This window comes from Canis lupus, chromosome 22, assembly GCF_011100685.1.
Source record: "Canis lupus familiaris isolate Mischka breed German Shepherd chromosome 22, alternate assembly UU_Cfam_GSD_1.0, whole genome shotgun sequence".
NCBI lineage: Eukaryota > Metazoa > Chordata > Mammalia > Carnivora > Canidae > Canis > Canis lupus.
Genome location: NC_049243.1, coordinates 10438766 through 10450092, shown reverse-complemented (window position 1 = coordinate 10450092; position 11327 = coordinate 10438766). Strand labels below are relative to the sequence as shown.

Below are 11327 nucleotides of genomic sequence, written 5' to 3'. Positions count from 1 at the left end.
GGTGTTGGCTTGGCTGGTAGTTTTCTGGAAGCTCTGGGAGAGAATCCATTCTATTTTCTCTCCTAGTTTTTGGTAACTGTCGGCAATTTTTGGTTTTCCTTGACTTGCAGCTGAGTTAATTCAAATATTTGTCTCCATCTTTAACTGGACTCTGTGTCCCTGTGTCTTCTTTTTCCCTTCTTACAGGGACACTTGTCATTGGGCTTAGGGCCCAACCCTAAGTTCAGGATGATTTCATCTCGAAATCCTTAACTGAATTACTTCTGCAAAGATTCTATTTCCAAATAAGATCACATTCACTGTGGTTTGAGTTCCAGTGGCTTCGCTTCTATGCCCTTAGGTAAGTGGCTAAATGTCCTTAAACTTTAGTTTCCTTGCCTATAAAATGGAGCAACAATAGTAACATCTATATCTGATTTTGACTATTATATATAAAAAGTTATTTTTATATTGTACAATAGTAATTTTATTATTAGCTGGTTCAAAGTCCTAGTAAATAATTCCACTTCCATTTTTATTTTGCGTAGCTTTTCCTTCTTCCATCCTTTCAGGATCAGTATTATTCCCAAACTATCTTTTGAAAACTTTTATTTTGTCAGACCCTTGGCTCAATCTAAAATAGCATTCGATATTTTATATTTATTTTTTTCCATTTGTTTTTATTGAAGTTCGATTTGCCAACATATAGTATAATACCCAGTTACCCCATCCCCACCACCCACCTCCCCTTCCGCAACCCTTTGTTCATTTCCCAGAGTTAGGAGTCTCTCATGGGATTTGTCTCCCTCTCTAATTTTTTCCACTCAGTTCCCCTCCTTTCCCTTATAATCCCTTTCACTGTTTCTTATATTCCCCATATGAATGAAAAAAAATATGGAATGCTTCACGAATTTGTGTGGCATCCTTACACAGGGGCCATACTAATCTTCTCTGCATCATTCCCAATTTTAGTATATGTGCTGCCGAAGTGAGCACTATATTTTATATTTAAATTGAAATGATTATATGAAGGTGTACAGAGGAAAGTAGAGGTGACATTAACAACAGTTAATTATGAAATCAAATATTTCCAAAGTGAAGATACATCTAAATATTTCACTACATTCATAGCTCACAATATGGCTTATCCTAATATCAGATTTAAAAAAAAAAAAGAAAAGAAAGAGAAAAAGTTAAGTGTCTTTGGCAAATATCATGTAAACTTGTCCTTCTGTGAACAGTTTCATGATCATTTAAAAGGAAATGAATAATATAATTCAAAAATATAAATAGATGATCATATTGGACTGCAATGAGAGCAGATGTTTTAAGTTATGTAAAATCTTACCCCATCTGGTAAACAGTAAAAATGTCTCAACAACAACCCACAGATGAAATGTTGCCAATAAAGTGAGGATAGTGGGGATTGGGTGGAAGTCAATTTTACTGGATTACTTCATAAAAAAAAAAGCTTAAAGGCTATTAATATGTATATATAATAGTTTCACCTCGTACAGCTATTATCATTCCAAAAACTATTCTCAAAAATGTTAGAAACTGCGATAAAGTATACTACCCACCACAGTTGTTAAAGTTTGCTTTCTCCCAATGGACCTGGAACCTAGAATTCCCTACTGGAGTGGTTGTGTTTAAGTTAATGGAAACATATACTCTAAATCCAAGCTAGGAAGGATGAGCACCGATAAGAGAATAAAATTAGAGCTGGACCAGCCTCCCACTATTGCAGACCCCATTCTGCTTGTGAAGAGTAGGCGCATCTATCAGGAACAGTTGGTTTATGTCAGTTTGCCTTATAGCTGGGTTTCATTGTGTGAAACTATTTCCAGGCTTTTCAGCTACAAATAGGTGGGTACCAATAAAAACTTGCTACATTATTCCAAGTTGAATTATTACCAGGAAAGTTTTATAGGAGCATTAGAATTGAATCTCTTTAAACATTTAAAGTCTCTTCTTCAGCCTCTCTACCACTTGGGTTTTCAAGTTGCTACTCCCATCACATTTCTTGTCCCCTCTTTGTACCTGCTCAATGGAAACCCAGTACCACTTCAATTACGCATTCTGACTGGAAAGAAGATTGACAAAGATTCTCCTATCCCAAAGAAATCTGTTACAAGTTAAATTAATCACTCTCCCAAAGGTGCGGATTCTTGCTTAGGAACAGTAAGGAGGATTTCTCGCATGTATGAAGGGCAATACTAGATGCAGAGAGAAATAAGGTGAAGGGAAGAGATTTTAATTTTAAGGGCAAGTTATTGCACTAATTTTTAAATATTTGATCTCAGAGTTCACTGGAAGGGGTACCATACTCACGCAAACACATACTACCCCATTCCCCAGTGTTCTATTTATACTAAAAGTGTGTTTAGCAAAAACTTTTCCATAGATGAGTAGAAATGAGATTAAAACTACCTGGCCAGGACAATGAACATGAAAAATTTGAATTAGGCATTCTTTTTAATGGTTTTCTAGTCTTACACACTGAGTTCTTGCAACTGCTCCCCATAAAAAACCAAAAGCCATCAATATTAATTTAGACCAAATAAAGCCTGGTCTTGAAAGAGAGAGTTGAATTCAACTATATATATTAACTTTGAAATATATAAATTAAAAAAAATATACCCCATCCCTGCTTAAAACTCTCCAGTGGCTTCCCACTGCATTAAAATAGAACCCAAACTCCTGGTCCTGAGTGATGTGGCTCCTGTCCATCTGTCCAATTCCATCTTCTACCTCTTTCTTGCTTACCATAAAATGACTTCAAATCAACCCTAGAATATGCCAAGCTTCTCCTGCTACAGGATTTTGTCGATCCTACTCTCCAGAATGTTCAGCTTGGCCTACCCAGTGCCACACCCCAAAATGGCAATTTTTTTTTTACCTGCTCTAACACCCAACTAATGAAATATCTCCCTCCCTCAGAGACTCTTTTATTGCATTTTCCTGTTTGCTTTATAACTTGAATCACAATCATAATTATTTTGTTTGTCTATGATTCCTGTTTATTGTCATTCTCCCACCAAATTCCATGAGAATGGAGACTATGTGTTTTCTGTTCTATTTGTCTCCCTGGCACCTAGAACAATGCAATTAGAATTATGCTTAATAAATATCCTTTGGATATGCAAGTTTCGGAGAGATGCCGTGATGACATGATTCCCTGTTCCCAAGAAACTCAGAGTCTAAAGGGAAGAGAAGATAGAGACACAACTAGAATAAGAGAGGAATGTGAAAATGCAAAACCAGGGGACCGAGGCAGAAAATAGGCAGTCACGATCTGAATAGACTTAAGGAGAATGAGAAAAGGTGAAGTCTGAAAGGGCTCATTAGGTGTGATTAGAACATCAGGAACAAAAGCATAGGAGGAGACAAGCACAAGAGGGTGTGCAGGACAGTGGAGGGTTTGGGATGATGGAGCAGTGGGTCTATGTAAAGGATGTGAGAATGGGAACAGCGCAGGGAAGGTGGCTCAGGGACAGAGAACAGACAGTATCAATGCTTTGCCAAAGGTATACAGGCCAAACTTAGGGGACGCTCAGAGAATGGTCCCCCCAGAAGAGAGAACACCCCATGTCCCTAAGATGTGCATGCCCCAGCAGGGCCACAGGCAAGAGGAGCCCACAGAGGACCTGGCTGGCAGTTTGCTTGGATGCCTCCACAAAAGCCTTTTCACACCTTGTACTCTCTGCTTGCTTCAGCATCTCAGGCTCCTGATTGAATAAGCCCTCCAGAGATAATGGTTCTATCAGCTGTGCGTCAAAAAATGAAACCTTACATTTTCCCCTCTTTAAGTGCATTTCATTACAAGTAGTTACCTCCCCCCTCCCCCACCCCAATTCTCAAAGGCTTCAGTGAGTGATAAAGGAAGAGAAGTAAGGACTTAGGTATTTGAGGTTTATGTTTCTAAGTAATGTTTTTAAACTCATGTCTAGTTTTATCAAGAGAGGAAATCAGGCAATTTTTCATGGGGTGAAGATAATGGCTTCTGCCTGCAGCAGTTAGAGTACCCGGTGCCCGGCTCGCTCTCTCTGGCTCTAACGCCGACTACAGCAGCACTAAACCCCAGCCAGACGGAGGCTGATACAGTCAGTGGACTGTTTTACCAAGATAAGAATAAAGGTGAAAATAAGTCTTTATGCTCTAGGCACATATGTTTTGCTCTATGATAGCAGGAAGCCCATCCATCAGCTTTTTAGAAAGCTGTTTTCTAGTTGACGTAACAGAAAGAGATTCTAAGTCATCAGAAGTAACACCAAAAATCCCCTTAAGAGCTGTGTTCCTTCTCTGTTCCCTTTTTTTTAAATTTTTTAATTTTTTAAAATTTTTTATTGGAGTTCAATTTGCCAACATATAGCATAACATGCAGTGCTCATCCCACCAAGTGCCCCCCTCAGTGCCAGTCACCCAGTCACCCCCACCACCCCCCACCCACCTCCCTTTCCACCACCCCTTGTTCATTTCCCAGAGTTAGGAGTCTCTCATGTTCTGTCTCCTTTTCTGATATTTTCCACTCATTTTTTTCTCCTTTTCCCTTTATTCCTTTTCACTATTTTTTTATATTCCCCATATGAATGAGACCACAAAATGTTTGTCCTTCTCTGACTTATTTTACTCAGCATAATACCCTCCAGTTCCATCCATGTCGAAGCAAATGGTGGGTATTTGTCATTTCTAATGGCTGAGTAATATTCCATCGGTTCCCTTTTAAAATCTGCTCACTTTCACTCTTTTATACTACTTAATTCAATAATTTTTAATGTGGACAGCTTTGATTCACTGTGTCTACCACTAGCGATGATGGTGCCACTTCTAGAAAATTTCTAAACAGTGTTGGTGAAGTTAGGTACTGGTTTGTTGCCAAGACTCTCATGGCTTGATCAAGCTGCAAAGCTAGGGTTGGTCTTCCTGCAAGCCTAGGACTTTTGTTCCTCTGAACCTACCCTGTCTTTCACCCCATGCACACAAAAAGCAAAATTCATGATAACTTCTGTCTTATTTAAATGGACTTAGGGGACGCCTGGGTGGCTCAGTGGTTGAGCATCTGCCTTGGACTCAGGGTGTGATCCCAGACTTCCAGGATCAAGTCCCGCGTTGGGCTTCCTGCATGGAGCCTTCTTCTCCTCCCTCTGCCTGTTTCTCTGCCTCTCTCTGTGTGCCTCTCATGAATAAATAAATAAAATTTTTTAAAAAGTTTAAAAATTAATGGGCTTATGTAGCCATGCATCCAAGCACCAAAGTATTGAAATATGCCGACAGAATCAGGGAAAGGGTGGCAGTGGGTGGCGGTGGGGTGGGGAAGGCATAGAGCAACCTCTCCAAGGGCAGCTCTCCTGACCCACAGGTTCAAGGACTTGCTTCTCTTCACACTCCTAGAGTCTCTGAACTTCAGGTTGGGGAGCGTGCATCACAGGCATGAAGATTTTTCCATTCTTGTGTGGTCTTCCACCCTAAATAATGACGACCTATCTTTCCTGCGTATCCATAGTTATTATGTAGGGTATCATAGCACTCAAAAATAGGTGAAAATGAGTGATATGAAAGAAAAAAATATTTGAAATTTGTGAACTTAGAATAGTATGGTTTTGGGGTGCCTGGCTGGCTCAGTTGGTTAAGTGCCCAACTCTTTTGGTTTCAGCTCAGGTCATGATATGAGGGTTGTGAGACTGAGCCCCACAATGGGCTCAGTGCTCAGTGGGGCGTCTGCTTGAGATTCTCTCTCGCTTTCCCTCTACCCCATCCCCCACTCATGCTCACTCTCCCTCTAAAATAAATAAATAAATCTTAAAAAAAAAAAAAGTACGGTTTTGTCAAGATTTCCCAAGTTATATATCAATATATACCAGGCATATTGGGAAATTCAAATAAAAATGCTCATGCTTTGCAAAATACAAGTCTGAGCATACCTCCCCCTACTTAAAGACTTTCTGTGACTTTGCATTGCATTTAAGTTCAATCCAATCTCTTCCCATGACTAAAAATTCTCTAACTCAGACCTTCGGTCCATCATGAATTGTTCTTTCCTTCTCCTCCACACTCTGTGCATTCTGTATCTTTCAGTTCTTGGAACACATTTAGTTGTCACCTTGTTTGGTGGGCTCTCACCCTCCCCGTTCCAATATTCTTAAGATTAAGTCCTTCTTTTGTTTTATATCTCATTGTGGTTTTGATTTGTATTTCCCTGATGGCAAGTGATGTGGAGCATTTTCTCATGTGCTTGTTGGCCATGTCTATGTCTTTCTCTGTGAGATTTCTGTTCATGTCTTTTGCCCATTTCATGATGGATTGTTTGTTTCTTTGCTGTTGAGTTTAATAAGTTCTTTATAGATCTTGGATACTAGCCCTTTATCTGATACGTCATTTGCAAATATCTTCTCCCATTCTGGAGGTTGTCTTTTAGTTTTGTTGACTGTATCCTTTGCTGTGCAGAAGCTTCTTATCTTGATGAAGTCTTAATAGTTCATTTTTGCTTTTGCTTCTCTTGCCTTCATGGATGAATCTTGCAGGAAGTTGCTGTGGCCAAGTTCAAAAAGGATGTTGCCTGTGTTCTCCCCTAGGATTTTGATGGAATCTTGTCATCTCACATTAAGATCTTTCATCCATTTTGAGTTTATCTTTGTGTATGGTGAAAGAGAGTGGTCTAGTTTCATTCTTCTGCATGTGGATGTCCAATTTTCCCAGCACCATTTATTGAAGAGACTGTCTTTTTTCCAGTGGATAGTCTTTCCTCCTTTGTCGAATATTAGTTGGCCATAAAGTTCAGGGTCCACTTCTGGGTTCTCTATTCTGTTCCATTGATCTATGTGTCTGTTTTTGTGCCAGTACCACACTGTCTTGATGACCACAGCTTTGTAGTACAACCTGAAATCTGGCATTGTGATGCCCCCAGCTATGGTTTTCTTTTTTAAAATTCCCCTGGCTATTCGGGGTATTTTCTGATTCCACACGAATCTTAAAATAATTTGTTCCAACTCTCTGAAGAAAGTCCATGGTATTTTGATAGGGATTGCATTAAACGTGTAAATTACCCTGGGTAGCATTGACATTTTCACAATATTAATTCTTCCAATACAGAGACCCTCCTTCATTGAGACCTTTTCTTATTACCTAAATCAAGCCAAACACTATAGGATTTGTTATTATTATTTGCCAACTTTATAACCTTGCCTCTTTTCTGTTTCCTCCATGGGCCTTAAATACAACTTTCTTTTTTTTTAAGATTTATTTATTTATTCATGAGAGATACACAGAGAGACAGAGACATAGGCAGAGGGAGAAACAGACTCGTCGCAGGGAGCCCAATGAGGGACTCAATCCTGGGACCCTGGGATCATGCCCTGAGCCAAAGGTAGACGCTTAACCACTGAGCTACCCAGGCATCCCTAAATATAACTTTCCAATCATTTTTTTATGTATGTCTTTTTAAAAAAAAAAGAATATTTTATTTATTTGACAGAATGCTCATGCAAGAGATTGAAAGAGAGCACAAGCAGGGGGCTAGGCAGAGGGGGAAGCAGACTCCCTGCCAAGCAGGGAGCCAGACGTGGGGCTCAATCCCAGGATCCTGGGACCATGACCTGAGCTGAAGACAGACACTTAACCAACTGAGCCACTCAGGTGTCCCTTTATAAATGTCTTTATCATATGTCTATGCTTGTATGCTTTTGTCTCTGCATTAGGAAGTCTGTCCCATGAAGGCAGGGCTACTTTCTGTTGTTCAGCATTGTATCCCTAGCATCTAGCACAGGGCCTGGAAAATGGGAGAAGTTCAGAAAATACTTATTGATTTTAAAATCAAAGAGTAGGTGCCAGGCAACTGGAACTCTACTATTTTCTCCTAGAACTACATCTCTAGGGAACATTTTTAAGTACCATTGTTTTAAAGCATCTCTGACCCACGTTTTTCAGACTATTCTTGGAGCAATGAGTCATTACATCCCTAGTATGAGGATCAAGTGACCAGCTACTTGTACAGTTGGGCCATTTAAATATAATCCATTTGTAAGTACAATTTCGGGTCATTTTGGTGAGTATAAAATTACATGTATTTAAAGGGAGCAATCCCTTTTGGAAATTTGGCTCATTAGCAACACGGAGGAGTAATGGAGTGTGATCAGAACATCAGTGCTTTCCTCTGGGGCAGGGGTGCCTTGGGGCCACTGTCTAATAACTAATCTCAACTTGCTAGTGAAGGAGTCTCTTCTCAGTCCTGAGAAATCCTGCCTGAGGACGACAGCCATATGCCTTGCTCCTGGCCTGCCTTATTTCACAGAATTGCAGACCTTTCTTTCCAATTCTAAAGTGCATTTTTGCTTCTTTAAATAGTAAAGAGCAATCCAAGTATCAATCACATGGAATGTTCAGTGCCAGACGTGTGCTCTCAGCTCTTGATTATTAACGGATCACCCCCCACCTTATACATTCATATCTCCAGTTTTGTACAAGTTGATAAATTTGGTTAGGGTTCATTTTCACTTCTTGACAGTTGCTCTGCTAGTTTAAAATTCTCAGAAGCTCAGCACATGCTGTATGGAGATGAAATGCATGGAGTCCCTAGAAAATTTAAGTAGAAAGGCAACGGCTGTGTCTGCCAGATTTATCAGAGGCCACAGTTCCTCTCCCTACCTCTGTGCATCTTGCTTTGAGAAATGCGCAAAAGGTCAGTGGGAATTGTCTCATCAAGTCACCCTAATCATAAAAGGAAACACTTTAGACCTTGAATGACTCACCACTATTTTAGCACTTCTTGAGCTGCTTACACGGTGGGTCATGTTTGTTGACAGTGTAATAACCACACAGAGGTACTTCGGTTGTCCAACTGAAGCTCCACTGAGTTGATGGGTTTTTTGTATATACTCAATAGGCTCAGCAAAGTTTGACGTTGCTAAAAAACTAAAATTAAGCATTGATATAATTACAGTCCTGAGAGGGCATCCACATAGGTTTTGTGACATGACTAGCAGTATCAATGGTAAAAAAAAAAAATTTCAAGAACTATAAAGATTCAACACTCTAGTTAGAGGCAAAAACATGTATATGAAAAGCAAAATGACAATATGAAGAGCTCATAACTAAGGAGAAGTATATCCCTTTTCTGCTTTAAACTGTACAGTGCTATCCTATTGCATCTAGAAAAGTTTAAAACTGGTGACCAGTTACATTATTACTTACCATTCAAAACAAAGTGATTCCACGTGATTTACCTACTCCTCCTTGCCCAGCTAGTTTCTGCCTCAGGGCCTTTGAGTTGCCTCTTTGACTTGATGCTTACAACCCAGATGGTGGAAAATGTCTCAGCACAAAGGATACCTCTGCCACCACCATTCCCACCCCTGTTTCATTCACGTCAGAGCTTTTCACTATTACATCGCGTTTACTAAAACTATCTTGCTTTCTTGTTTACCTGGTTTTTATTTGCTTTTGCACTCCAGAAAGCAAGTTCCTTGAGGGCAGAAACATTGTATATCTTATTTTCTGCTGTGTATACAGGCCCCAAGTCTGTCACACAGTATGCTTAATAGAGAGGTGTCAGATGAATAAATTAATGTTGAATAAAACATTTATAACAGTAGTAAACCCTGTAAGGCTTTATATTAATAAAGAACAGCATTACCTGGCACTGCAAGGAAAGCATAAAATGGCTGGAGTAGATACAAAGCAGTTCAAGGGAGAAGGAATCTCTATGGAATAAACCCCTTAGGAGGGCTCCCCTTAGCAGCTGGACCATCAGAAAGGGTGAGTTTGAGAATAAAAGGCTTGGAGGAAGGGATTTACTACAACAAATGTAAGGAAGAAGCAACGTATATAACATTAGGGGGCATATAAATCCATCAAAAGATACAGGAGAAGGTTCAAGCAGGAAAACAATAGCAAATAAGAACAGAGCTTCTAACATGGAAGGCTATGAATGCTAGATTAGAAAAAAAAAATAGGCAGTATAGGATTATAAGTATTGATGATAAAATTATGGAAGAGCAAGACAAGTAAAATAAAAACAGCACCGGTTAAAAACCTTGATAAATTGTAAAAGAGCAATAAAACGGCCATCACAGTGATTCAAAAGTGTTACCTTTAGGTAACAAGGTGTTATCAAAAGACAACATGATCACAGAAGGCTGCATAAGAAGCTTCTAGAGCACTGGCAATGCTCTGTCGACGGAGCCCGTGCTTATACAAGCACCTGCAATGTATGCAGAATGTCTTGCAGATATTCTTTTAATTGCACATATATGTGCATATGCTATCTCACAGAAGAAAAAAAAAACACACATTTTTTAAAAGGGAACAAAACATGGAGATTAGGAGGGTAGCCACTACTATCCCACAGTGGGCTTACATCCCAGCTTGGTCACTGACGACTCATGTTTTCTACAGCATGATCCCTCCTTCCTCTGAGACTCACTTCTCTCCTTGGTAAAAGCAGGGATAATTCACTACCAACCTCATGAATTGTCATGAGAAGGAAATAAAAGAATAGAGGTAAACCATCTAAAATGATGCCTGGAAGACAGTAAACACCCATTGTTAGTATCTGATCACTTAATTCCATCGGCCTTTGTGTGTCAAATTGCATCCAGTTGGGTTGCATCTTCCCTGTGTTGTGTGTTTATAAACAAAAGGGGGTGCCATGTTAGTCCTGAAAAGGCACCGGCACCTGAGGGGACTCAGCTAACAAGACTCCATCCCAGTGACCTGCATCACGGGTAACCCCCCTCCTTTATCCAAATGATATAGCCCAGTGCCTGAGTTTGAAAATTCATGAGTATGCATAAATCTCAAAGATGCAGGGTCTTCTCAAGATGGATTACTACTGAACTACTGATCTTGGCCTCAACCTAAATTTGACAAATTATGGAATTAATATGCCAGTCATATTATTATTAAAAATCCATTTTCATATTCATACCATCTATAATCGTCTCAGGGTGCATGCATGCAGTAATAATGGTGATATTGGGTATGAGAATTTTCTAAGAATTCCATAGGCATGCAGTTACTTACTAAGTGCCAAGTCTTGCTCTAAGCATTTTACAAATATTAACTCATTTAATCCTTATAATCACTGTCAAAGCCACTGCCAGTTTTAATATAGGGGAGAAGAGTCCAGTCCAAAAACTATGGCTACATATAATAAGAATTACCTGGTACATTATTTTTTTAGGGCTGCTGTAACAAAGTACTGCAAACTAGATGACTTAACACAAATTTATTGTCTCACAGTTCTGGAGGCTAGACATCCATAATCAAGTTATCAGCAGGACTGGTTCCTTCTGTGAGGTCTATGAGGAAAATCTGTGCCATGCCGCCTCCCCAGCTTCTGGTGGTAGCTGGCA

The 11327-nt window shown here is 39.6% G+C and overlaps 1 non-coding gene across 1 annotated transcript; it reads right to left on the bottom strand.

Moving 5' to 3' along the window:
- Positions 1–867: 867 nt before the first annotated feature.
- LOC119865268 lies at positions 868–975 on the bottom strand. The gene has a single exon (XR_005376647.1). It is a non-coding gene; the product is annotated as a U6 spliceosomal RNA (small nuclear RNA).
- Between the last annotated feature and the right edge of the window lie 10352 nt (positions 976–11327).